The sequence below is a fragment of the Cavia porcellus genome, unplaced genomic scaffold (genome assembly GCF_034190915.1).
Source record: "Cavia porcellus strain 051 isolate PalLab524CR breed Dunkin Hartley unplaced genomic scaffold, mCavPor4.1 scaffold_31, whole genome shotgun sequence".
NCBI lineage: Eukaryota > Metazoa > Chordata > Mammalia > Rodentia > Caviidae > Cavia > Cavia porcellus.
Genome location: NW_026947514.1, coordinates 17,588,464 through 17,615,790, shown reverse-complemented (window position 1 = coordinate 17,615,790; position 27,327 = coordinate 17,588,464). Strand labels below are relative to the sequence as shown.

At 38.4% G+C, this 27,327-nt stretch overlaps 1 protein-coding gene across 8 annotated transcripts in view; it reads left to right on the top strand.

Moving 5' to 3' along the window:
* Flrt2 (fibronectin leucine rich transmembrane protein 2) overlaps positions 1-27,327 on the top strand; it is an 89,098-nt gene that overhangs the window by 28,276 nt on the left and 33,495 nt on the right. For 3 of the 8 annotated variants that reach the window (XM_005004855.4, XM_013155291.3, XM_005004858.4), the window contains exon 2: positions 18,515-18,644. The exons of the other annotated variants lie outside the window; for them this stretch is intronic. The gene's annotated coding sequence lies outside the window, so the exon portion shown is untranslated. The remainder of the gene's footprint in view (positions 1-18,514; positions 18,645-27,327) is intronic. 8 annotated transcript variants of the gene reach the window in all.

Genomic DNA, 27,327 nt, shown 5'->3' with positions numbered 1-27,327 from the left:
CCTTCTATTACTACAACAGATGATATTGCTGACAACCAATAAAGTTACTGAAAGGCTGCCTGTGATACAATGACAAAGTAGGAAAGAAATACCAATAGAACCATGCCATGTGTCTTTCCCAAATACGGTGGCAGATTGCCTTTATTTTCAAACGTATCACATACAATGTAGCCTTGAAAATCATTATGTCACAGTACAGCCCCAACCATTGTTAAAATTATGATTATTATCTATTGGTATCACAGTATTTATATTTTGTTATTGTTTTTGTTAATTTTAGTGTCCCCAAACTTTCAGAGCTTTCTATTTTCACAGCCAGAAGGCATTTTGGTCACATCATTGTATTCTACCCTCAAGCTTTCTTACCATAAACAAGATTATGTTGAAGCTAGTTTCAAGGTAAGGTGGAGACTCATTCCTTCTATAGTGAATCTGATTGACATCAAAGCAAAATGTTAGCTTTCTACAGGTGCTTAGAGTTTACATCTATAAATATATCCTTGGGCAAGATGCAAATTATCTGTTGAAGTACAATGCCAGGCAGCTTCTGAAAAATTGAGAATAAAAATCAGGATGTTCATGGAAGGAACAGCGTCATTATTTCTTCACTTTCTGTGAGCAAGTGTGATGTGAATCTGCTCACTATCTTGAGTTCCTGTGAAGAACTCCACTTTCAAAAAGGACATTCCATTTTTGCACAGACCTAGACATTTCTGAAATTTAAATAAAAAGTAGTTGAAATGTGATGCAAAAATCTTAAATGTCTTTGGATCTTGGATATGTCACAGTCAGTAGAGAGGACTCAAGTTTTTGTGTCATCTCTATCATGTTAGCTTGTGAGGACCTCCTGCCGGTTGATTGACGTAGCAAAAATTCAGTCCACCTTGTTTATTGAAGTTAATGGCCCCAACTCATAGATTCCTCCCAACATGAGTTTATATAAATGTTAGGAAGAGTGGATAGGTAGATAATGTCAGCCACTTGGGGCTCGTTTGCAACCTCTCTTTATCTCACTTTTCTTTTCTTTTCTTTTCTTTCTTTCTTTCTTTCTTTCTTGCTTGCTTGCTTGCTTGCTTGCTTGCTTGCTTGCTTCCTTCCTTCCTTCCTTCCTTCCTTCCTTCTTTTTCTATCTTTTTTGAATTAAATCTTTGGTCTCTGATTCATTTCATAGTTTCCTGAAGGACTATGATGGTCACGGGCATCCATCACCCATCACTTTCTTGTCCTTTAATACATTCTTCAGGCCACAATAATTCACGTGATCGTGCCCTGTTCTTCAACATGAGATCTGTTGATGGCTCACCGGTATAAACAACAAAGAACATAATGGTCAGAATGACCCAGGGAAATGGCCCGATGAAATTAAGTAAAGGAAATTTTATACTGTAAGTAAAAATCGATAGGTTGTAACACAACCTTGTGAGAAGAGACAAAGCATTCAAGTCCCAGAGAACCAGAGGTGATTGTGGATCAGTTACTGGGATTCTTCTTTCATTTTTCCAAAACTGCTATTGCTCTATTAAATATAAAAAGGAGTACTAAGCAAATTCAGGTTTTGCTTCTTTTTTATTGTTGCATAAATTTAGACAACAGAAGATTCTATAGGACATTCACTGCTTAAAAGAAGCACGTTAGTCTTGAGAACTAGGACTTCCTGAACATTCAAACCTAACACGATCTTAATCACTATAGAAGCTTAATGAAATATGAATGATCATAATTAATACCTCCATCAAAAGGGCCACACAGTCAGGAGGTGGGGAGATTACAATAGACGAGTTTCACAGTCTATGCTAAGTAACAAATACCAACTGCATTGAATCATTTCTTTTTGGTGATTGACGTGATTCAAGTTTTCTGTTATTCTCAAAGCTTATATTTTAAAAAAACAAAACCATAGTGAAGCAGATAGTGTAGATGTCTCTTGAGGTAGATAAAATGTTACATCCTTTGCCTCCTTGGAACAGACAATGGAAATGTTGGATACTTGCATATAACTCAGCGCATGAGAATTGGTTGTAATCCCAGCGAAGATACTAGAGTTAAAGAGAGATGGTGTGGCAATATTGTAAAAGTCCTAGACCCTTATGAATGGTGGATACTTGAATGGCAAGTGAGGACAAGGGACAGATTATGTAGGCAGGTAGTTTTCTGCTACAGTGGCACTATTTATCATGTTTATTTTTTTCATGGCATAAAACCAAAGTGACCCTTGGCTACTTGCTCTTCTCTGCCTGTACTTGTAGAGGGTTTCAGTCAAATGGCATTTATTTTTGGCCAGTGACTATGTGTAATTTGAATGTGTGTTGCATGCGTTGGCTTGAGTTGCCTATCATTTAGAAGCTTTAGCAGTTTTTAACCTGCAAGTCAAGTAGCAAAAGCAATGCCAGTTCCCCTCATTTTGGTATACATGAAAAAAATTAGATAATTTTAGCAACTTAAGCGTTCACTTAGAAAATAAAATAAAATTTGAGTCACTGCATCTCCACTGGGTCACCCAGTACTATTTCAAATGTATTTATGAAGGATCAATTTAAAGGTAGTTCGAAACTGGCTAAAATTAATAGTTTTCTGGTGGATCAAATTCTTAAATAACATTACAAGAAAATATTTGAAAGGCAGCTTTGTTATACACATTACTTTCTATGTCCTTTCTTCATTTCAGTAATACTGTTACAGAAAGATGCTATTACACTATCATGATTGAAACAAATGGTGTGCAAGTTAATTCAGTATTCCTTAAACAGTACAATTCTGCATCCTGTCTGCAGACCATTTGCTTTGTCTATACCCTGAGATATACACTAGTGTTCAACTAAAAGGCTTTTTGTAGGTTTGAAAGATGACATCTAGAAGAGATTTATAATTTGAAAAGTACTATTTACATGCAAGTCCTAGTATTGATAATTATTGTGATTCTTTGGGAATGTTTTTGTCTTATTTCATAGGATTTATCTTTATCTTTTTTTTTTTTTTTTTTTTGTCTTTTTCCTTTTTATCAGTACCGGGGATCAAACTCACAACTGCCTGCTTGCAAGGCAGGTGCTTATGCAGCTGAGCTAAATCTCCAGCCCCAGGATTTATCTTTATCTTAAGCTCATACAATAATACTCAATTTCAACTTATTTCCATTTGTTTCACTAAATTATTCTCTCGTATTTCCTGTACAGCCATGAGTTAGTTCTTATGTGTGATTCTGACTTTCCTGAAGAGCAAATCATTTAATATTGTGACTCAGTCAAGTCTGAGAATTTTAAATACGGCTTCTTCAGTAGTAAAGATAATTCCAATTCATGAATTAATGAGTCTTACCTACTTTACATAATCTTAAAAGGAAGCTACTGAAAATATATTGGTCATTTTATAGTAAGGAGGAGATACGATATTTATCATGGGTCTGTAATTTTGTTCTGCAAATCTAGAACTCTGTAATGGCAAGAAATGAATAGCAGAGTTATGAACTATTAGGTACAGAATTTTTAATGTATGTAGAATAGTCAAGGTACATAACCATAGGAATCATAAAGTTTATTGTTATTTTCAAATTAGACTTACATTTTTGCTTTGTCATAGCGATCTTAGGAAAGGCAATGAAATACCTTGCTTTAAAAAACTAGTTATTGTGATTTTTTTTGTTTGTTTCTATTCAAATGGGTATAATTAATGTCTTCCTGACTCAAATGGCTTGCGGCCTAGAGTATTATACATTGTTTTTTTTATAAAGTGATATGAATAATCTCATTAAGTATGGAGTCATGAAAGTAGTTTCTGTCATAGTATCACTAATTGCTATCACTTTTCTCATATCTGTCACATTCATTTTAAGTTAAAATATGTATGGGAAACAAGGAGATCCTGCAATTGTTTTAATAAAGTGAGTGTAGAAATAATGATCTCAATATAGTTATTCCGATTATTCAATAGTGTCTGAGTCTCTAACAGTTTCTTAATCTTGTTTGTAGTAATATTACCACCTTTTTAATATATGCAGATTTCATATCCAACTTTATTTAACTTGTAAATTTTTAAATAATTTCAGGAACAGAGTTCATGGAAATTTATATTTAGATGTATGTGCCTGAAAGTTTTGTACTCTGGTTATTGGTTATAAGAATATAGGTTGCTAACTTTAAAAGAAAAAAATGCTATTTCAGGTTGTCATGCCTGAAAGACACTTGAAAGTAGCATAAAAAGACTCCTAGATTGAAAGAGCTGTCGCAAGCCATGAGGGAAAATTCGCTTGATGTGACACTGATATATTCACACCAATTGAATCTAAGGGGTCTTAGAGCCTGTAATGGAATTTATTACCAAAAACCTACCATTGGCCCTATTTTAAAGGAAAAAAAGATACTTGTTTGTTAATCCTCTGGACCACAAATTCATGGCTTGAGGAATGATCTCAGCAGTGGATGAATATGTACAGTGTTCATTTTGTGGGGTTTTCTAACCAATCATTTAAATAAGAACAATCCACTTATGTCATGTGTCTTAGTTACTTTTCTCACATTACTGAGACAAAATGCCTGGCATCCAAAATTAAGCAAGGAGAGGTTTATTAAGCTCACAGTTTATGGAGGTTTCAGTTCATGCTTAGCTAGTTCCCAGGCAGTGTGGCATGGCCAAGGGAACACTGTTCATGGCGGCTGTCGCACATACCAAATGCTACAACAGTCAAAAGAGCAAAAGGGAGGAGCATGCCTCTTTCCTTCCCTTATATTGTATGCAAGCTACCTGCCCCAAGGCACTCACACCTGCAGTCCCAGCATTGGCCATGAAGCAATCACAAACTCTAGAAGACTGCCTCTGAAAAGCATGCCTCCAGGACTGCATGAGGCTTTGGGGGGACATCTAGACACAAACTATAACATCATGTTAGCAGATAAGTAAGTAGAAGAAAATGAAAATGCTTCAGGGAATTTGGAAATGCCAAGAGCAGTTTTCTCATAAATTGACCTGATGATGCACACATTAGAGACAGGAGAGCAAAGCAGATTTAACCTGGATAGAGATTTAGTTTATTTTCTTGCAGTATACATCTTCATGATGGTAATTTGCCTTGTTCTTTCTGGATGAGGGCCTCAGGGAATGAATGCAAGCCAACAAATAGTGGTGTCTGGATGTGATGGGGGAACAAAACCCAAATATTGTGACCTAAAGTACCCTGATGGACCATAAATCCATGGGTCAGGGAATATGGAATTTATGAGTATTTGTTGAATTTCACATAAACAAAGTACAAGGGAAGGTTTTACTGAGAAAAAATACACGTGCAATAAATATTCTGCTTAAAACATATCAGCGATCATTCTCTAAAAATGCAAAGACTTCATAAGTGAATGGAGAAAATTGCCCTGAGTTTTTAGCTTGTAATAACACTGAGCAGATACTCTAGTTTAAATTTAGAGAATCAACCTTCATTGACCTTGTGTGTGTATGTGTGTGTACATACATGTGCATGTGTTCTGGGCATGGTGAATATTTACACTATTTTGGTGAAATCATTTTGGGAGTTGCAATATTTAGTGTTGTTCAGTCTTGGAGTCCAATGTGTGTGGTACGGTATATAAGAATATAAATTCCTGGCCTACATGCAAAAGAAGAAAATGTCATCTGGTGGCTAAAAAATAGTCTCAGCTTTGGGTACTTTCAAATCTTTGGCATGAAAAAATGGAACATATCTTTTCTCTGTATCAGCTTCTTAGGAGTGAAACAAGCATAAATATTTTTTCATTTTGGACGTTCGTGAATTAGTCATGATGAAAATGCAGCTCATTTCTGCCAGAGGAAGAATAATACAGTGCAGAACTCTCAAATAGTTGTTAATATTTAGATTTTAATGAAAGGCAATGAATAATAGTTTCCACGGATCATATAAAATTTCTCATGATTCAAATGTTGAAGTTTGGGTGAAAGACATATCTGTTAGAGGCTATATCAATGAAGAATTTATTGATATTTGTACTCAGTGTCAGCTTTTTCAAATGGGCTGAGGTAGGGGAAGGGTACACATAAACACATGCAGACGCTGGGAGCGGAATGGCAGATTTGGGTTTTGCAGAATTCCTTAGCACTGTCCTAGTTCAGCTATCACACTTGCCATAGCCCCTCAGAACCCTGTGGACACCTGGACAGGGCTTTGAACACTGTGGGGTCCCCATCCATGTTGTGTCTGCACATAGTAGCAGGCTAAGGATATTTGGAACCACTAACCTTCCATATGTTTCATTTGTTAGCCCAAGATGGAACTTTCTAGGAAAATGTACTCTTTGAGTGTAGGTGCAATTTGTATGTTTGCCCCATTGCCACATTACATAGGTGAAGTGCATGGATTATGCACCCAGAATGTCTTGGCTCCTATCTCAGCGTAGCCACTTACTTATTAGGAGTTAGGGCAAGTGACTTTGCACAATCAGATGGTTATGTTACCTACGGATAGCATCGTTATCATGAACGAATGAGTTAATATCTGTAAATAAAAGGTTTGACATAGAAGAGGATCTAACAGACAGTAAGTGACTTACAAGTGATTGTTTCCCCCTAGAGATCAGGGCAATGTTTCATGTGATTAATTTTTCCTACAAACAGCACAACTTGTTCTCTGCTTGGCAGGCCTGGGCTGAGAAGGCCTGTGCAGTACCCTCGCAGGGGGCTGACTGCTGACTTAAAATGAGCCATTTCTCTTCTCCTTGAAGTAAGTTCCTTGAAACTCTGCCTGCTTCCCTGTTTCATAAAAGGACAATAAAGCCAAGGAGGTAAAAGACGGTGGTAGGCGCTACCTGTATTCACAGTACCTTTCTGATCTGCCGGAGAGATGTGGCAGGGAAGGAACAAGAGAGCTTGCTGCATGACATACAGCTTGGCTATTATTCTGCTCTGAGTGACTCACTCAGATTTTCACTTGGTGAGCACAGCATTTCTTTCCTGCTTGGGCAACCGGAAGGCTTATTATCTGATGATTGAATACCGAGATTGTAAAGTCACATACAGCCCGAAAGATTTTGTATGAGGCATTAGTACCAAGGCAACAGTAATTGCTAGACAATTAATTCATTCTTGAATGAATTTAACTTTCTTTTATATCGTATATATGAGAATTAAAAATATGCTTTCATTCAAGAAATGTGGGCCAGCTAGAGCAAATAATATAAGAGATGGTTGAACTTTATAACTAATTTCCCTGATGTTTTCTGTCTTCTTTTTTTTTTGTTTCTGTGAACTTTATCAAGGACTAATTCCAGACTGTGCATCATTCCCACAATTAATAAGAACAGCTTGTGGTGGAGCCCAATCTTGGCTTGGCTGCTGTCTTCTATTATATGTGGTATCTTTGTCATTCATTACTTCAAATGTTGGAGTGTTAAACCCAAAGCATGGCTCATGCTCAGCATCTGCTCTGCCACTGAGCCACACCCCAGTCTGCATTTTTTTTTAACTTCTTGAATATAGATTCACCATTTTCAAAGTGAAGAAACCATTACTAACATTAGAGATTAAGGAACGTGGTAGAGTTGACCCCCTATTTGTGAATTCTGCACCTTCAACCAAGTGTTGGTCAGACATATTGGAAAAAAGAAGTATCTATTGAACATAGACTCATCACCTAAACCACCCAATATTATAATTTGCAAGTAACATTTTACATTGTATTCAGTATAATAAGAAATTTAGAGATGATTTAAAGAGTATGGGTGGATTAGCATAATATATATGCAAACATTGCACCATTTTATACAAAGATTTGGCCTTCCATGGATTCTGATATCATATTGTCCTGGGATCAATTTCCTACACTTCCTGAGGGACATTGGTATTGTGTAGTTCCCAGTATGTATCCACCACCTCACCCAGACTGTCCTGTGTCCCTTGTGCCATCAACCCTTTACCTTAATCTCTTTGTCTCTTAGTGATTTGCAGGGCAATAGATTTTTACTTTAAAACTTTATCTGCTAACTGATCAGCAAAACCTTTAATGATAGTAGTCCTTATTTATTTGATTTTTAATTTGTATATATTTATGGGGTACATTATGGTAATTCAATCCATGTATTCAGTGTGCTGAATGAGTGATAATCTAACCAGGCTGGTAAACATTTCTATCTCTTCCATTGTTTATATTTTTATGCGTTGGATACTTTGTACTCTTTAATTTTGTCTTAGCAATTTTAAAATATATCTTAAGTTGTCTTACACAGTAGTCACTCTACATGTCCAAGAATAACAGGCGATTCTTCCATTTTATATTTTTGGTTCCTTTTGGTGAACTTCTCTGTCTCCTTTCGCCACTGTCTTTTTCCAGGCTCTAGGGGCCACTGTTCCATTCCATTCTTCTACAACATGGATAAATTAGGTTCTTCAAATGACTGAGGACACGTAGTACTTGTCTTTCTGTGCCTTCAAGTGTATCCTTCATGTAAAGAAAAGACTCCATCGTAGTTAGGTCTTTTAGGCTTTGTGAGAGGCTAGTAACAGCAGGCCAAGGGCTCTTTACCTGCTCCTGTGATTACCACTTTGCACTCTTTTTGGACTTCTCCTGGAAAGAAAAAAGAAAAAAATGGCTGCCCAAGCAGCTCTGTCTGTTACCCCACTTCCTTAGTGTCTGCACAGTTACTGTCAAGGCTATTGCCGTCAGTGCAGGTTTTCTTTCTCACCCTGACTTGGCGGACAGTGCACAGTGGAGCTCTTAGGTTCCCTGAGCTGACCGGCAAACCCCATCAAAGCTGGGAGTGACCAGTGTGAAGTCCGCTGGCCGTTCTGGGACTGCAGGGCTTGGGCAGGGCAGGAGCAGGAGAAAGGAGAGGTCATTTTGTGTAGCAGGTGCTGCCCACACCGGTTGCTTTCACTTCAGTCCTTAGAGGTAAATGTTAGCAGCAGGATACTTTGGAATCAGGCCTTTGTAAGGGTGCTTTAAGAGTTCTAATGAAAGCCAGCAGATAGTCACAGGAGGAGCATGTTTTAAGAATTTCAGATGAGGTTTACTTTGTCTCTGAGTCCTTTGGTAACCACAGTTTGCTTTGGTTTTTTCGAAGTTATTAAAAAATACATTCATCTTGCTAACAGTGATGAAACAATGGCAAAATATGAATCATGAAGTAATATTATTAAAGCATTTTTCTGTGCTTTTGCAGGGATTTAGTATTAGCAATAAATAGGATCATAAGAGGTATCTGTAACCAAGTCGTTTTCTCTTGGATGTTTTGATTGGGTTGGATTTTAGGATCACGTTAATTAACTGTGATAGTGCATCCTAATGATATCTGTAAAATATTTCTGTGCCTGTTTTGCTTACTACAATACCCTTTAAACGGTCTTACTCCAAATGGACATATCACCGTTCAATCTTAGAGAAAATCAAGAAGCAACTTGAGAAGCTTTCTTGCCAAATAATTATGCGTTCCTGCCATCCTCCTCCTCTGCCTTCCAGAAGTGACAAGCATCTTATGAAAGGGTAGGCTTGCGATTTTGACACATAAATTATGACTTGGCACTTTCAAAGATGTTCTCTTGCTTCTTTGCCAAGTTTGCATTGCGTACTAAAGATGAAAGACCTCGATTTTATAGATTTAAAATTCCAATGGCAGATGAGAAGCTTTGTGAAGATACTGTAAATAACTCACGAAATACATGTGAAAATTGAGCAGGTAATAATTCAACTCTTTTTTGTTTTAGGCTTTAGAATGCATAATCATGCTTTCTTACCTCAGCTTGAACACAGTATTGGAAGCATCTAAATGGCTTCACATTTAGAGATCAGTTATTTTTTAGAACACTGCATTAGTATGCTTTAATTTGTATAGCTAATGAAGGAGCCAGGAGGGGAAGTGCACGGCTTAAGTAATCATATTTTTATCTTTTTCGTAAATTTTTGTTATGTTTTGAAAACAGCTTTAGTAGCTTAATTGAATAGTCCTTTAAACTTTGTATTGCAAGTCATGTTAAGTAAAGGGTTTAGGCTTTTAAGCATCTGTTACTTTTAGTGTCTGTGTGAACTACCTCTTAAGAATGTGTCTGTTCGATTCTCAGGTAAAGTGGTAACAGCTACATCTTGAGGATGTGACACCCGTGCTTTGCATTTGTTTCACTTAAGGATGAAATTATTTAAAATGGATATTGTTTACTTACACACAGAGGTAAAGACCTTGTTCATGAATGTGCTTCCATAGAAGAGCATATCACTTTTCTAGTGCATCATGATGCTAGCCTGGGGACTGCTTCATTGTTGTCTAGAATTTCTTCTAAAGTTGAAATTATTACATTCTTATATATTGATTTCAGATAACTTATCCCATATTAATATAAATGTTTTCTGGGTTTGAGGGAGTTTTGAATTATTATGTCCCAATAATACATATTATAACATTTTCTTTAACTGTACCTCCTTGACACAAACTGTAAAGAATATAACCTAATGGATGGAGAAAATGGTATAGTCATAAGAAAGGAGAAATTGTTTGTCTAGTCTCTGGGCTCCTTGCTTCCATTGAGATGCCCCAAAGCTGTTCCAACAATTGATTTTAAAAAGCAAAACCACTGTAGCTGTTCACTTGGTGTTGAATATTTCCTTGACTTTTTATCATGGTGGAGTAAGAGAAATCCCAACAGGTAGACTGCTTAGGTCACAACAAGGGCACAGCCATAGAGCAACTCTCTTTATCTGACTTCTTGTGCACTTGATGTCTGAAGAACACTCTTAGCGCCTTCTTTCCTTATCAGGTGTCTCCTGATGTGGCTTGCCAAGGCTTTAGTGGCTCCAGGTTCCCACAGTAGTGACATAAACCATATGTCTAGAAACCCCCTTATTTTGCACTCAGTGAAACAGCAGTATACGTGTTTATGTAGTTGAGGGGCTAGGGTCATGCTGGGTTTCCAACTTTATCATATATTCTGCCTCTATTCTTATCTGTGCAACTCCAAATATTTTCAGGTAGATCCTTTCTAATGGCCACTGTTATTAACTGCCTATTTTATAGTGGTCAGATAATGGATAGACAATAAAACATGGAGAACACCAGACTTAAACAGCAGGGGCATATCTCTTGTGCCTGGCATTCAAAGGTACAGATGATGTCAATAATCCACTATATATCTCTGAGTCATTCCTTAGGCCTGTGTTTGCTCATGTCTGGGACTTTCCTTGTACCGTAAGCCTTGGATTTCCTCTGCCCTGCTTATCTAAATTCCTCTCCTCTTTCAAGGCCAATCTCAAGTGGTTCATCTTCTAAGAAGAATTCCCAGACTCTTTTAACTCATGGTAGTTACCTTCTCTGAGCTCACAGTTATTTTCAATGGTATCACTTCTGGCTACTCTTTAGGTGCTAACTTGTTTCCATTTATGCTATCTTTTCAAAGGAGTTATTTAATCATCCTTATCGTCCATTTCTCAAACAGATGTGCACTATCTCCTTAATCAAGATGTGAAGGGCACAAGCAGTGTATCTTAGAATGTTTTTGATCTGTTACGTAGTGAATTCCCATGTTTATGGCAGGGGTTATTATTACTTATGCACTGAATAATTGATTATAGGACAGTTATATGCAGATGGTAGGTATTGATATTATAGCTCATTTTTCCTGTAGATAGCTAGGCAGACTGTTAATGTGTTCTTAAGTATTGATAAAAAAGGGTAATCGCCTGATGCTTTGTAGACACAGAAATATGTACCCTAACTTTTCGTTCTTCCCCTTTGGTGAGCCATGTGGCATGCTGTGGGTAGCCAGCACTTTAAACATATTAATTTATTTACCCATCATGGATGACTGAAGACTCAGTGCTCTAGATCTATCTCATGACCAGTAAAGGTATAACTTAAGTTTGATCACAGGTTGGAATAGATTTCAAGAAGCTTTTATCACTCACTGTTTTTGCCTATATTGATGTTCTATTACATATATGCCCATGCTTAAATTTTAGCTTTCCAGAACTTGGCATTTTTATCACTAATTCACATGGATTTTGTGTGAGGTGCTTTCTTTAGCTGAGTCATCACTGGACATCTGGAACTAGTAGTGGGCAACCCAGAATTGTCAACCGTAACTTCCAGGCAGGAAACCCTCATTGATTATAAATGGAAAGGTAGATAGTAGATTATATGTCTGTTTTACATGGCCAAAAGATCAGTCACAGAGAATGTATTCTTCTGATGGAAATAAAAGGAGAGATTCCCTTCCCCAGCTGACTATTCCTGCCATACACACAAACACAGACAAAAATGCACACCTGTGCATATGAATGCACATAACACATACCCTTGGAAACAAAAAATAATTAAGTTTTATTTTCACTGAAGTGCAATTAGATTTTTCTTTATTCACCTTTAGCGTTATATTAACATTTGTTGATAAAATCAAGAAGCAGTTTACATCTGTTGAGATAATTCTTGATTCAGATGTGGATTTTTTAGTATCATATTGTGATTGGATGGTTCCTTTATTGTGAAGGAGTTAGCACTTTGTGCAAGCATAGAAAAATGTCTCAGCTCCTTCTGTTGGGTGTGTCAGCTCTTTCAGCTGTTCAAGAAACAGGATGTCATTGGTTAGCAATGACAGAATGAGCTGAGTTTTTGAATCAGGTGTCAGAAGTCCTATTCTTGTGATTCTGAATTGCTAATTTAGGGTGAGGATAGTCCCCAAATGTAACTCCGTATCATCTGAGTATTGAGGAAGTGGCCACTGCTGTATTCTCTTAACCATCATTTGAGCATACATTGTCTTCTTTTGACAGTCCTAAATTAATATGCATTAAGATTTAATACTCCTGAACTGTTCAGAGTGCCTGATGAAACAATTTGAGCCATCAGAGACATTTGGCTTTTTGTGACTTCCTCATTTTTTATTAGTCTGGGTACAGCAGCTGTTCTGATATGGGTATGCATCAGGACTGCAAACTTACAGTGTTTGACTGATGAAAAAAACTGACCTCTAGTTTGAGTTTGCATTTTCCGAGTGCACCCCAGGAAATAAGAAAGCATACTAGTGGATAATGTGCTTGGGTAGCGCCATAAACCAACTCAAAATATTGTTCATTCAGAGAACTATTGCTCATGACTATTTGTTCTATTATTAGAGTGATAGATTTATAAATAAAAATATAGAACGATCAGTTACATAAATGTGAATTTCTATAAATAAAGATTTTTACCCCAGGTACTAAAGAGTGAGCCTAGGGCCTTGTGCATACTAAGGGAGCACCCTACCACTGAGCTACATCTCCAGCCCCTGTGAATATATTTTTGCATACATGTGTCCTATGTGATAATTGCATCTCACTTTATCTGCCAACCCTTTATGCTACAGAGCCAGAAAAATCTCAGTTCTTTCAAAATGTTAATGAGGAGAGGTCACAAAGTATCCTGAGACAAAGCAGGGATTGTGGAGGCTTGGGCACTGCCCATTAGCATGTGCTCTGAATCCTTTTGAGCACCATTATGTTAGAAATTTGGAGATGTCCTTCTTCTCTTTCTGCTGTATTGTGCTAACGAAGCATTCACTTTTATTCCTTAAATAAATTGAAGATTTGTTTTTAGAGTGCAAGAGAATTTAGCCTCAGAGCTCCCATTACGCCATCGCTTCATAAGGAAATTTGTTCCAGCTTTTCTCATGTGTTTACAACCACCTTCTCCTACACTGCAAAACTTTATTTTGATGTAAAGAATATGAGCCTACCCTGTTGGACAGTTTCTTGTCTTGGATAGTTAGGATTCCAAATGAAATATTTTCCAAAGTAGTAGACTTTGCACCTCCTTAATCTTCTTTGGGGAAAACAATAAATGCGCTCAGGACTATACCAGGCTTGTGCTGGGACAAAAACATTGGCCATTGTTCAAGAGTAAACCAGGTCAGCACTAAGAACACAGGGATTCATTTCCGTTGAAATTGATCTCTCGGTGCCTCACACACTTATTACAAACTCACTCGGCAGGCGGCAAAGCCCCGCAGTCATTAGAAAGCAAATATTTTCTCTTTGACTTTTAGTAAGTTATCACTTGTGATTTTCTGGTATTTCATAGGCATGCTTGTCTTGTGAATATGATAGACAATAATACGGCACCGGAAGTCGGTAGCTGTGATAAGCAAGGAAATAGTTCATCTGTGCAGATCCAGCGTTAGTCTGAGGTAGTTCAATCCCAAATCTGTCCCCAGGCTCTCACAGTCTCACTGAGATTGAGAAAGTTGTGCCCAGACCATCCCACACAGCAGTCTTCCATCCGAAACAGGACTGATGTATTTTGAATGTATGATCTGCTCCTGATAAGTTCTTTGGGGTAAAGAGAGCAGATGCAATAGGGGCTGACCTAGAACCCTTCCTTCACCTTCTAGGGCTGCTAACAGTCTCAGTAGTTCTTATTAAAGTATTTGCTCTAGTTCAAAAATATCTACCAGTACATTTTTTCCCTTGAAGTATTATTTCAGTACAAATTAAGGAATTCTGTAGCTTGAAAGAGTCCCAAATTTGCGTATCATTTTAATAAGTGCAAGGTAGTTTGGAACTGAAAAAGTAAAATTGTTGTCTGCTTTGCCCTTGGCACCTCAGCCTCCCTGGAGGTTACGCCACAGAGAGGGTAGCTAAGTGGGGAGATGGGAGATGAAGGGTTTGGAGGCTCTTAGCCACATACCAATACATTTTACAGTAAGCATTGAAAAGCCTGCCTTCGATTGTACTTCTTCCCATGGGGTGCATGGATTGACAGCTAAAGAACCTTCTGCCACAGTTTGAAACCTCTGCATAGGAGCTAGAGGTGTGTGGGAGGGCATCAGGACCTCCTTCTGCTTGCTAGCTGTCACTTGCTAACCAGAGTATCACCATTATGGTCCTTCCTTTTGTGAATGTCAGTTGTCCGCCTGTAGAGAAAAGATACTACTACTTACAGGCTGGGTTAAAAAAGTGATATAGGCTCAGTGCCTAGCACAGTGCCTTGAGGGCATACCCTTGAAGGACTTCAGTAAACCTTGATTCTTTTTTGCCTTTACAACTTCATTTGTGGAAGCATATTGTAGAATTGGTAAGAATGATTATTGGCTGACTCGTTAAGAGATTTTTCAGGGACAGGTTTATTTATATGCTGTGTTTCCTCTGATTAATGATCTCCCATTGAACTCCTAACGACCTATAAGGAGGTGAAATGATCTTCCTTTATTCACAATCTGTGCTATGTTTGCAATTCTGGCTGACAGAGACAGCCTCAGGAAGTCAAGATCAAGCCCTCAGTTATAAAGATATTTTTTTTTTCTGGATTCGGTGCTATTTTAATTACGTGGATTCTTCTTTTTCTTTTCAGCAGAAGAGCTATGTAGTTTCATACCTATAGTTATCGCCTAATGTCTCAAACTATTTGGCTGTTTTCCTTTATTTGGACATGGAAGCAGAGGAATTTTAATTTGTCCAAAAGTGTTTGCTGTTTTCAAACATAGAGAAGAGTGACTTATATTTATAAAGTGCTAAAACATTATCATTGTTTTGTGTTTGGTGGTTGCAAACTCAGAACTTTAGGTATTATTAAGAGCTTTCAACACCTTCTCTTTCCCTTTGAAAAATAATCAGCATATTGCTTGCCACTAGCATTTTTTCAAGGAAAGCCAAAGACAGTGTTTTTTAGTTTCTGAAAATCTAATTCCAAATGCAATCACAGTACAAACTGGTTATACCTTTTGGGGGTAGGTTAACAAGCTATTTGTCCTTTTTGTTTTTACTTTCAAACTCATTTTATATTTTCAGCTTTCAGTAAAACTAATTGCTTTCTTGATGATGCAGATTTTTTATTGCATTAGAGAAAAGACTTGATAGATACACCTTGAACTTATGCCAGACATCCCCACAAGCACCCTGACATACGGCCATCAAAGGAAAGCAGAAATTCACACACACACACACACACACACACACACACACACACTTTATCCTTCTGTTTAGAGAAAATAGAAAGCCAGCTCCGTCCATGTGTACTCCGACTCTTATATATTATTATTTCTCTAAATATAGTTCAGGACATTTGTCAGTGAACTGTGAATCTCTTGTTAAAAATAAAGTTGAAATTCAAATCTCAAAATAAACCAAGAATTATCTGTAACTCCTTGTCACTTACGTGTTTCATTTTGGATTGCTGAATTTAGGACCTGTGGAATTCCATTGTGGGCAAAATTATTTAAATAACTATTCAAAGGCTATCAAATGTTGTAAACTTAATGGTTATATTTGCTATTTCAGGTGAATACTACAAAACTCAATTGATTTTCTAAGAATGTATTTATATTATATATATATGTATATTTATAGTGGAGACAAGGAAGTAAAATGATTCATTTACAGTGACATTTTAATCCATATTTTTTCTTTCTGTATTGCTATCACAAAACTCCTCTTGACACTGGAGTTGAGTGCGTGTATGAAGTGGAGAATTCTTGTCACAAGCTTTCCTCTGTTGTCTGTAAAAAGAGATGCATGTGGTTTTTATTAATTCCTCGCAGCCACCATCCCTTCCGTGTTCTGCTTTGTAGGCAGTATATTCTCTTTTAGTACGTTTAGTAGCTTTCAAGGATCATGCCTTGACTTGGGAATGTGTGCTTTGTGTTCCTAACTTCCCTCACTGTGGGCAGGACTTGCCTGAGAGGATCCAGGAGGGACTTTCGCCTTTATTCAGCAAATGTCTATTACTGTTCTTACAGTCTGTCAGGGTATGAGTTGAAAAGGAAAAAGCCAGATGTTTTTAATGGTGCACTCACTACCAACTTTTTGTTATCATTTATGTACAAAAGGACATTCACTTTGTTTCCAGTACACTGGAACTTTTGTTCTGTTTTGTTTTGCTTTGATTTTCCCCAGTTCTATGTGTAACCATTCAGGAAACTGCACATTGCACTACAGTAGCTTTTGTGACTTGTGCCAGTGGAAAAATCCTAGGCATGCCATATTAACTAGGCAATGTAAAAGCATATTGCAAACATTATTATCAGAAGAGAACATCTTTATTAGCCTGAAATCATTTTGAGCAATCATGTCCGCAGTAACAGTGATAACCAGTGGATGATAAACTGAGAATGGATGCCTGAATGCCGTGAAGAAGTCAGTTTGTAAATCAGAAGAGGAATGGAGAGAAGCAGATACTGTCCTCAATCTGAGCACATTCTCCAACCTCTGCCATGAGCTAGGAAAGATGCCCTTGCAATGCTCGGTGAATAGGCTTGGGGACAGTAATGAAGCTATTATAAGGTAGTTTCTGGTTATTTCATATTCTTATTTTACATGGCTCAGTTTAAAGGCTTTATTCGACAAAAGGAGTGTGACTTAACCTTCCAGAGAGACATGAATGCACAGGCAGCTCGATGGATGGGGAAATACTGCCACCTTGTTATGGTAAGGGTAAAGTGAGTCCAGCTGACAGCAAAATGACTTTCCTTGTTCAAAACCCGAGCATCCTAAGCAAACCTGGAAATACCTGAGCAGCGGGATCACATCCTTCCCGGCTGCAGCTTCGTGCCCTTCATGTGCCTGGCAAAAATCAGCTTTGCAGAGACCCTTTGAAGTCCTCTTTTGAGAGGACTGGCATCTGCAGTGAGTCTGCACTCCTTCCCCACTCTGCCTGCTGGATGAGGTCCTCCTTCCAGCTCGCCCTGCCAGGCCTGCATGCCGCCTCCTTCCAGGCGCTGGCTTTGAAGTCAGTGGGAGCTGCGCGTGACTGGTGGGAGTGGGGAGTTTGGAGGGAACTAGGTAGGCTGAGCTCCTTCCACACTGCTGTGTGGGATTAGAGGCTGCTGCTTCTCTCTCTCTCTCCCTCTCATATATTTATTTTTGCTTTGAAATGTGTGTCTTGTCTTGGCTAAAATAAAAAAGGAATTGGCCTGGCTTTAAAGAACTCTCCATCACTAAGTTGTTTATACAAAGTTGACTGTGACAAGCAGCTGCCACCAACATCACTGGTGCCAGGATTTGAAACTTGGGCGTTTACCCATTTCGTGTATGCTTAGATTATGTAGAGGCTGAGCAAGGACTGGGGTATGTCAGAAAATTTGCAAACGAATCCTGATGCTGTCTCTTGTTGCCTCATTTTCCATCTGCATGAAGCCAGTTACTTCTCCTCCCGGAACCCTTATGCCTTATTTGTAAAATGAGGGTTGGTTGAAGAATTAGGTTGTGTGGTATTCTGCATATGCTTTACATAGTTCTGGTCCATCTCAACTTCTTAATATCTCATGTTTTTTGTCATGATCAAGACTGTATTTACAACATGGCAAAATCTTTACTGCATACCGATTAGGGCTAAAGGGCAACCTTTGATTGGTTTTTAAAACAATACCGCTGAAATAATATGAATACTTCTTTAGGATTATGTAAATAGTACTCCAGCTCAGCGGGAAGATGGTTATTCCATACATACAGTATTGGGATTTTCTAAAATGAATGGTTACCGGAAGAAGACACCCATGTCATTTGTAGATTTGTCCTTGAATGTGGCCCAGCCTGGTTTAGGTTGTTTCAGTTTTGTCACTCAGATTTACATCTTGTCTTTCTTTCTGTTTTTAGTTGTTTGGATTTCTCCCAGAGTATTTGTGGCTGAAATTCCTTTTGGACTCTGAGCTGCCTTTTTTCGCATAAGCTTTGGACTGGAATCAATAGAATGTCAAGATGCCAGGCACATTCTGCCTAATAGCAGGTGGGTGTCTGCTGGACAGTGTGCCTGATTTGCCTGACAGTAGCAAATTTAGGCCAGAATTAATGAGCCAGAGAAGGTACTGTTGATGTTGCAGGATTTCGGCACTTTTCAGACGTAATTTTGCTTTTCTCTTCCAGTGGAATTCTGTTTGTGCAAGAAATATGTGTTCATGTATGTGTATAGGTGTGCATGCACCTATATTTTGATGCCTTTATGATTATATTGAAACCACTTATTGGAAATTTTATTTATATATATTTAAAAGACTTTAGCAGGGGGTAAAGTCATGGTTGGTCTTAATCTGTTTCGTGTTCAAAGAGAAGACACATACAAAAGCTTAGTGAATTACTGAAGTTCTTTATTACATTTTACCAGGGCACATTCTTATTATATAAAAAGCTCATGTTAGAGACTAACTGATGTGCAGAAAGCAGGTCTCTTGGGGCTGTAAGTAAAAGGAAATGGGTTTAGAGCCAGACATATTCCATTTGAATCTTGCATCTGCTCTTTACAGTATGTTGAAAACCCCCACTTCCTAAGTCCTTTTAAAAACTGTATATGGGTATGCAAATGAAAATGATGCTTCTGTATATTGCAGTCACTGCATAAATACTGGCTTTCTAGTTAACCCTTAGAGACAGAAGACCAGAGTGATGATTTGAGTTTCTTTCATGTTTACACATTCCCTGGGCTTTTTGTTTTTCTTGTTCTCTTGTGACAGCCTTTATCTTGTTTCAGCTTTCAATTTCAAATGTAAACTCATTTCTGCAACTCATACCTTCTAATTGTTGACCACAATACCTTTTAAATGTGTGTGCCTTCCCGCAATTGGATGGTATTGAAACACTCTCATCTAGATTTGGGCTGAAGATACAAAACTGGAAATGCGACTTATGCAAAGCAGTATTCATTTGTTGGGAGATGATCTGAGGAGGCAGCAGGCCCAGTGTATTCCAGATTCTAGAACAGAGCAAGTGGCATTCTGAATGACAAGCCTTGGGCTGGGCATGGCTCGTTACAGAATGCCACTTAGCCCAGAAAAGACTAGCCTCTCTATTTAGTGGTCAAACAAAGGAAAAGAATAGCTTGCTGGTACCATGAGAATCTCATTTAAACATTTCAGAAAGCTCTACCATGTCTCTGCTTTTTGAAAGAATATGGTGGTTATTCCTTTTCTGTAGGTTCACATCCTCTATCTTCTTGGGCTTTCAAGTCCCAAGCATAAAATAAGTACCTGAGATTTCAAAGTATCATTTTCCTGGGAAATGGAAGTTTAAATTCTCTGTATAAAATGGTGACCTGACATACCTTCTAATGAAATTTGTTTTACAAATACCAAGTTTTAAACTTAGAGCAATGGCCTTTATATAATAAAGTTATCAACTGTGATTCTGGAAAACACTGTTGATCTGTAGAGTTGTGAAAAAGGTGTCACAGAGTTCCCTTCTCATATTTCATTAGAGTGAAAAATTGTCTAATATTTTGGGTCATTTTGCAGTGTCATTCTTTCTTAGGTTCCGCCCTCATATGGGAGTTACAGCAAATGTGGAATTAAGGCATTTCATTTTAGTTCGGGTTTTAACTTTGAGAGCTGAGTCTTGGCTGGGGTTGACAGTTGCCCCTACAGCCATAAACCCATTTCAGTGAAGTACAGTGAGGAACCTGGAACAAGAGCTCCTTCCTGGGCAGTCACTGCCACTCTTCAGTCTGTGTGACATGCAGAGTTAAGTGTGTGTGCGGGTCCTGGAAGTTTGGTATTATTCTGTTCATAGTCATTTCATCCTATTCAGTTTAGTCTTGTGATTTTATGATTGGATGTAAGTGAGTGAATGTGTGGGCATGTGAGATGTAGTTGTGGTTTCTTTCATTTTAGGAATCTCTTTTAAAGTCCTAGAAAGCTTGAGTTGGAGACCTAAGGAAAAGGTAGAAGTTATTCCCTCGTGAATTCTCATTCTTTTTTTTAAACTCTTCTTTTAAACTCATTCATTGTTTTCATTTGCATTTTGTTTGCTGTGGAAGTACACATAATGAAGTTGTTAAGAAATCTAGAATCGGGACACGGAATTTTAACTCCAGGGGCATTTATTCACATAAATTTTGAGCAAGTCACGTATCCGTGATTGGGTCAGGTTTTGCCTGTGCATATTGAGAATAACTGGGGAACCAACCTTTGAATGCTACTGCGTAGGTTCAATGAAGACATCTCAAGCTACCTACAAGATAAACACATACTCAGCCACTCAATAAATGGTAGCTATTGTTTTTGCTACAATCATTTCCATGCTGTGTGGAGTGGGAATTACAATTAGTCCTATCTTAAGTAGTCCTTGTGGGGATGCCATGAGATATTGTTATACAGATTTGCTCTGCAGGGAAATGCTCAGTAAATTCTGTCTGTTTTATTAACTCAAGAAGAATGCATCTAATTTTGAAAACTATTAAGTACTGGCTATGAGAAGACTATCACTTTATAAGGCCTTATGTATGCTAGATATAGTTTAATTTTTGCTGCGTATTTCTGTAATTTTCTGCTCCATTTTTTCATTCTAAAACTGTAGAGGTCAAAATTAAGCTGCTTCCTTACTCTGTCCTCCCTCTCTCCCTCCCTGCCCTTATCTAAAATAGAAAACTCTCTGAAAGGAAAGAACTAAGGGAAATTCCCATGTGAGGAATGAAACTGTCCGTGTGAAGGGTTAGGGCTTTAGGAATTGTGTGCACGGAATCGTTGAATGATAATCTTTACAGGATGCTGAAAATTACCAGCAAGAACCAACTTTCAAGGTTAAATGGCTTCTCCCAGGATTTCTACATGTACCTAAGACTCATGGATTTAGCTATGGTGTCCGCCTCATTTTTATGCTGTCACACAGAAGCACAGACAGAAAAGAACATTTAAAATGTACACATTTTCTTAAATCAGAAATCAAAGAAACTCTTAGTCTACTCCAGAAACCTTGCTGCTGGTAAATTGGAGCAGGCGGTTTTCCCTGAATCATAGCTACAAGGAGTTAATCCATTGAGCATCCAATGGATGCTCTGTGCCTTGAACAGAATTCAGATGTGCCTAACGCAATGAATTTCAGCAGCAAACACTTCTATTTTGGCAACCATTGCTCGAAGCTCCAAGTACTCCAAGAATCAGGCCACAGATGCCTTGGAGAGGCAGAAGCTCTGAGCACATCCCAGGACTCTTCCAGGCTAAAGTTAGAAGCACAGCTCCCGGTCCTCTTCAAGAATGTTCCTTCAAAGCACCATGCAAGAAGGAAGCAGAGCATCTTATTGCTCAGTGTGGACTCATGCTCTGGAGAGAAGAAAACAGGAATCTCTTGTCTCTTAAACAGAAGTTAATCTTAAACTAACCGGAATCTGACAGTGGCTATATGGATGTTGTAGGAATAGTTGGTGATTGGTTTTAGTTTTTGCTACTGATGGATGCTGTGGTGTTGTAGATTGTCTTTATCCATGCAATAAGATTTATTTATTTATCTGTCATCGAATATGGGCTCTGACATGACCAGTGAGGTCGAACGCTCCAGAAGGAAGGCCCTACACTTAAAGCACTGTTTCCTTAGCCTCTCTAAGCTCTGGTGAACTAAGCTACTTTGCTATCTGCCTGGAAAATGAATGTGAACCAGTGAGTTTGTTAATGTTTACCCAGGTCTAGGAAATGCATCTTCTGAATCTAATTGCATGTATCAGGTTGCACATGCGTGTACCATGTATCAGGCTGTATTTCCCTGTTTAAATCATTAGAGAAAGAAATTACATGAGAAAATTGCTGAAAACTCTAACAGAAAAATGTAGGGGCCAGTGAAAGCTGGGAAAAGCTTTTTGAAATCTGCAGTGTCTTATTTCTATATTTCTGTGAAGCAGCAGGCATGCAGGGCCTAGCTCGGGTGATGGGAAACAGTTGGACTGTGAGTCCCTTCCTTGGATAGTCTGCCCTTCTCTCTCCCCTTCCTGTTTTTCAGGACATGGCAATATGACCTCCAGGGGCACAGAGGACAGAAGTTCTTCTCTGGGCTCTGGTACCCGCTTCTCTGCTCACAGGCAGGCAGAGAATCGCCCACTGTGCAGTGGCTGGCGGCTGCCGCAGATGCCCGCTCATTCACACAGGGTCCTGAGTGTGCTCCAAGCGGCTTTCTCAGCCACGCAGAGTCAGTTGTGCAGGTCTGCAGCTGCACTTAGGCGAGGAGAATGCCGGTGGTTCAGGCATCTCTAGCCCCACCTTCTGTGTGGGAGCTATAGGAGGCTTTTGTACTTCTGCATTTCACTGCAAATGGGGCAGCATCCGAAAGTGGGAGTGTTTGAAGGGCTGGTGGAAGCAATGCATAACGATATAAGGGCACTAAAAAGGCAAGGGACAGGCAAAGGATTGGTGGCAGGAAGAAAGCATAGGATATTTAACTTACCCTGGGAAGTGTGATTGGCATTGCAGCCTACTGGGCACTGGCCATGGGACTTCTGGCCCAGGTTTGTTCCTTTGTAAAGTGGTGGCCCCAGTAGCTACCTACCACGTGGGGGGAGATTAAGGAAGATGATGCCCATCAAATCCTCTGTCCTCAGCATTCTGTAAGCCTGTCCTCTTGGAAGTCCTCTCTCCTCAGGTGCAACTCAGTGCAATATCTGCCCTCTGGGTGGAAAGACAAGAACTGTTTGCCCAGTCTTTTTATTTCTCTTACTGATCTGTCTCAGATTAGGGTTATTCCAGACCATCACTTTTCTCGGCAGTATTTGTACTATACTGTATTTACCCTGCCTTCTCCACTCACTCCTAGAGAGCTATTTAATGTACTGTTATAACACTGAGATTATCTTCATTTTTAAAATGTGAACCTTTTTATTTCTGAGCACAAGGGTAAGGCATATGTATTTTGGATAATTCGGAATGTCTCAAGTCAAAGGATCAATTAACCACGAACTGGAATATCATCACACTGAAAGGATCATTGCATGTGTTTATTATGTATGTGTGTGAGCAGAGATGGGGAGAGGGTACTTCACTACATGTAATATTTCCAACAAATTATTTAGGGTCCTAGATGGTGCAAAATAGTTTTTATAGAATGAGTAGATGTGAATTGTGTTTTCTTCTTGTTTAACTAAATCTAAAGCGTAAGAGATTTGGTAAGGAGAGAGATGAAGCTACAAAGCGCTCTTGAATTTCTTCCCAGAATCTGCTGTAAGGTCCAGGTGAACAGCTGGGAAGCCAAAGATGAGTGGCTACATTTTCTTCTTTTGCTATTCTTCAGGAGTAGCAGTGTTTCTGCTTTGTGGTGTCAATGACAAAGGTAGGAAATATTTTGATCTGCAAGGGGTGACAGAAATATGCAGTACAGTATGCATTTAAGTTAAAAATACTTACTCAAGAAAAGATGCATTACCAAGAGAATGGAAAAGTATTCCATATAAGGGAAGTAGTCTGTGTACTTTGAAGAAAGGTTGACTATAGAAAACCCATTTCTGTCCTCCATGTAGTCCAGGAAGCTTCATATTTGTAATCCCAAGGAGAATTTATTGGAATTCTAGTGAGTTAATTCCAATCTACCACTTCCAGTGCAACCCACAGAGAGAATGAAGACATTAAGACATATATACAGTTGTGGGGAGCCAAGGGGTCTTAAGTCCGGCCAAGTTGGTAGTTCACTAGAACAAAGGCCTGGCCCAGAGCCCAACCTGGGTGTTATTAATTCTCCATGAGAGGAGTGGCCCAGGCGTGAGTGACAGTGAGAGTGACAGAAAATTATTTCCTGCCCCTCTATCACTGTCACTCTGTAGTCTGCCATGACTACAGGAAATAGCTAATAAGTTCGTAGTTTCAGTGTCAGTTCTGATGTCCTTTTTGCCCTGGAAAATCAGAGCCTCTTTCTCAAGGCTCTCCATTCTGCCTGACTTAACCTATTTGGGGAGCAGGGGGTGGGGTAACACTGACCTGTCACCTTGCTTCAGAGATTACACACATCAGCTCCTCAGTCAGCCCAATTTCCATTGCTAAAAGCCAATTGAAGGGACAAGAAAATGTCCTAGCCAGCTCTCTCTGTACATACCGATACATGGAGATAGAGCCAAGTTTATCCAAAATGGGGAGGGTTGTGTTTTAAAAGAGAGTAAAGGAGAGTGGTCTAGGTTGTTCCCCAGTTAACCACAAAGTACTTTTTTTTACTATAATAAATTTGTAATTTCAACATTCACTATACTTGATCAACCCTTGTTGTTCAACTGCTTATGACAATTTCTGTCTAATAAAGCACCCTGAGACGTGTCTTCATCCATCTAATTCATTGAACCTTGCACCTGTGATTTCTGGGTCCTCCTTAAAGTCAAAACGACCATGAAAGGTAAATATTTTGAATTAACTCAGGCATCCAGGCAATTACAACAGCACAACTAAAGATATTTACAAAAGCAGATTTCACAAACTGCTTCAAAAAGTGGTAAGGATGGTGGGATAAGTCTGTTCAAAGCGAGGAGAAGTATTTTGACGAGGATTAATGTCAGTAATGTCATGTCAGTAATGTCTTAAGGTAATGAATAAAAAAGCATTCTTATATTTTTGATCACATATTTAGCTCACTGGCATTGATACTAGTAATGAATTAATGTATATTTAATTAAATATATAATTATTTAATGCATAGTCAATGCACATACATAGTTTATATATACTATATGTACTCATATAATATATATCCATTACATGTTATCTATAAGTATGTGAACAGCTCTTGTAAGAACTTTATGATAATAAAATTATTTTATTGTTATTTTCCATCTGAGGAAAAAGAGACACAAGAGAAGTTAAATAACTGCCCACCAGTCACACAGCCAGTAAACACTGGAGTCAGGTTTCAATCTCAAAGGGCTGTAGAGTTTGAGCTTTTATCTACTTTGCTTACCTCACTGAAAATGATGAGGCAGAGAAGAATGCTCCGTTAGCAGGCAAAATGTTTCATGCACAAAAGATGAGCACATTCTATATTCTCCCATGTAATACCGTGCCTGTATTTAAAAATATTTTATCAAACACTTAAACATTTGTTAAGGGGGTGGATATGGTAAATTATATCATAGTTTATAAAAACAGAAAAAATGCTTCAAATTAAAGATTCAGAGCCCTGAAAAATCTCACCTTCCTTCATATACCAATTTTACATAGTTTAGGAACTGAAAATGTGGCATTTATATTCATGTACATACATATTATATAGTTATACAGGTATAATTTTTACATATATAAAAGGCATTTTTTTTTTTTAAAGAGGTGTCTCTGTTTACCATTTTCTTTTTTAAACCAGTGAAGCTCTACCTCCAGCCAGGCAAATTCTCAGGGGCACTGTTGTCAAACTGGCATCAGTTTAGTAGTAATGGTCCCAAGGTCTGTACAATGAGGCCATGGTATTTCTCAAAGCAACAAGAAAGCAGTTCACATCCACAACAGGGGAAGCAGATAAGCTGGTTCTCATGGCTCCCCCGTGAGCTGGGGGAATCCCCAAGGGGCTGGTGAGTGTCAGGAGCAGTGGATTTAGTTCTGCATCTAGTTCAGTTGGTTTACCCTGATGAAACAGTATTCTTCAGTGGCTACAAGAAAATCTACGCTATCTTATCCAATATAAAATTGATAGTTGGCCCTTCCCTGTATTTCAGACAAGGTGTTATTTTTTTGACATCAAAGAAGGAAGCTCAGTTTTTGTTTTGAAAGTGAGATTTGAAAACACACACACACTCACACACACACACACACACACACACACCTGCACACATGTGCACACTTATGACTACACTCAAACACTCAGCATTCCAAGATGTGGACACAAGTGGACTTTAGCCTTAAAACTGCTTTGTCATTCAGTTTGTAGCTGGCTCTGGAATGAAAACAAGGCTCCTCTGGGTCACTGTAATTGGCAGTTGCAGGGTGTGCCAGTGCGCCCACAGCTCCACAGAATTCCTGCTGAAGTGCTCCTTCGTCTTTCTGAGATCTTCCTTATTTGTTTTGTTTGCACATTTCCTGAATAATCTGCTAGTTTCTGGCTCTCTTCTCCACCTAAATTAGAAAGACCTATTATATCCTTAGGCCAGTTTAACAGAACTTGCTGTTCAAGTGCCACCTATTTCAACAAATTAAAGGATTTGTGGATGGAATTTTTTTTTTTTTTTCTTTTTCCCAGTGAACATTTTGCTGTTACTAGAACCCTACCACAAACTCAGCAGACAAACACAGGCTGGCTCTTTAGATGTGGTCACAGTTGACAGTTTAAACCAACCAAATCAAAACTGAAAGAAAGAAAAGAAAGAAAGAAAGAAAGAAAGAAAGAAAGAAAGAAAGAGAGAGAGAAAGAGAGAGAGCGAGAAAGAAAGAAAAAGAAAGAAAGAAAGAAAGAAAGAAAGAAAGAAAGAAAGAAAGAAAGAAAGAAAAAGACAAAAAAGGAAAAAACACCTCAGATTTGGAAGAAAGTTGATCATATTTCAAAGACTATATCAACATGACACTGATTTTAAAACCATGCTAGGCACAAGTTTCTCCTTCTTAATCTTCCTTTTGGTAAAATATCTGAAAAAAAACCAAGAGGAAAAAAAACAAGAGAATGTCTTGGGATGATTCCTTATATTTTAGCTTCCTGCCCAATTCATTGGATTAGATTAAAACATTCTAAAATGAACTGATTCTGAGTATTTGAGCACTGAA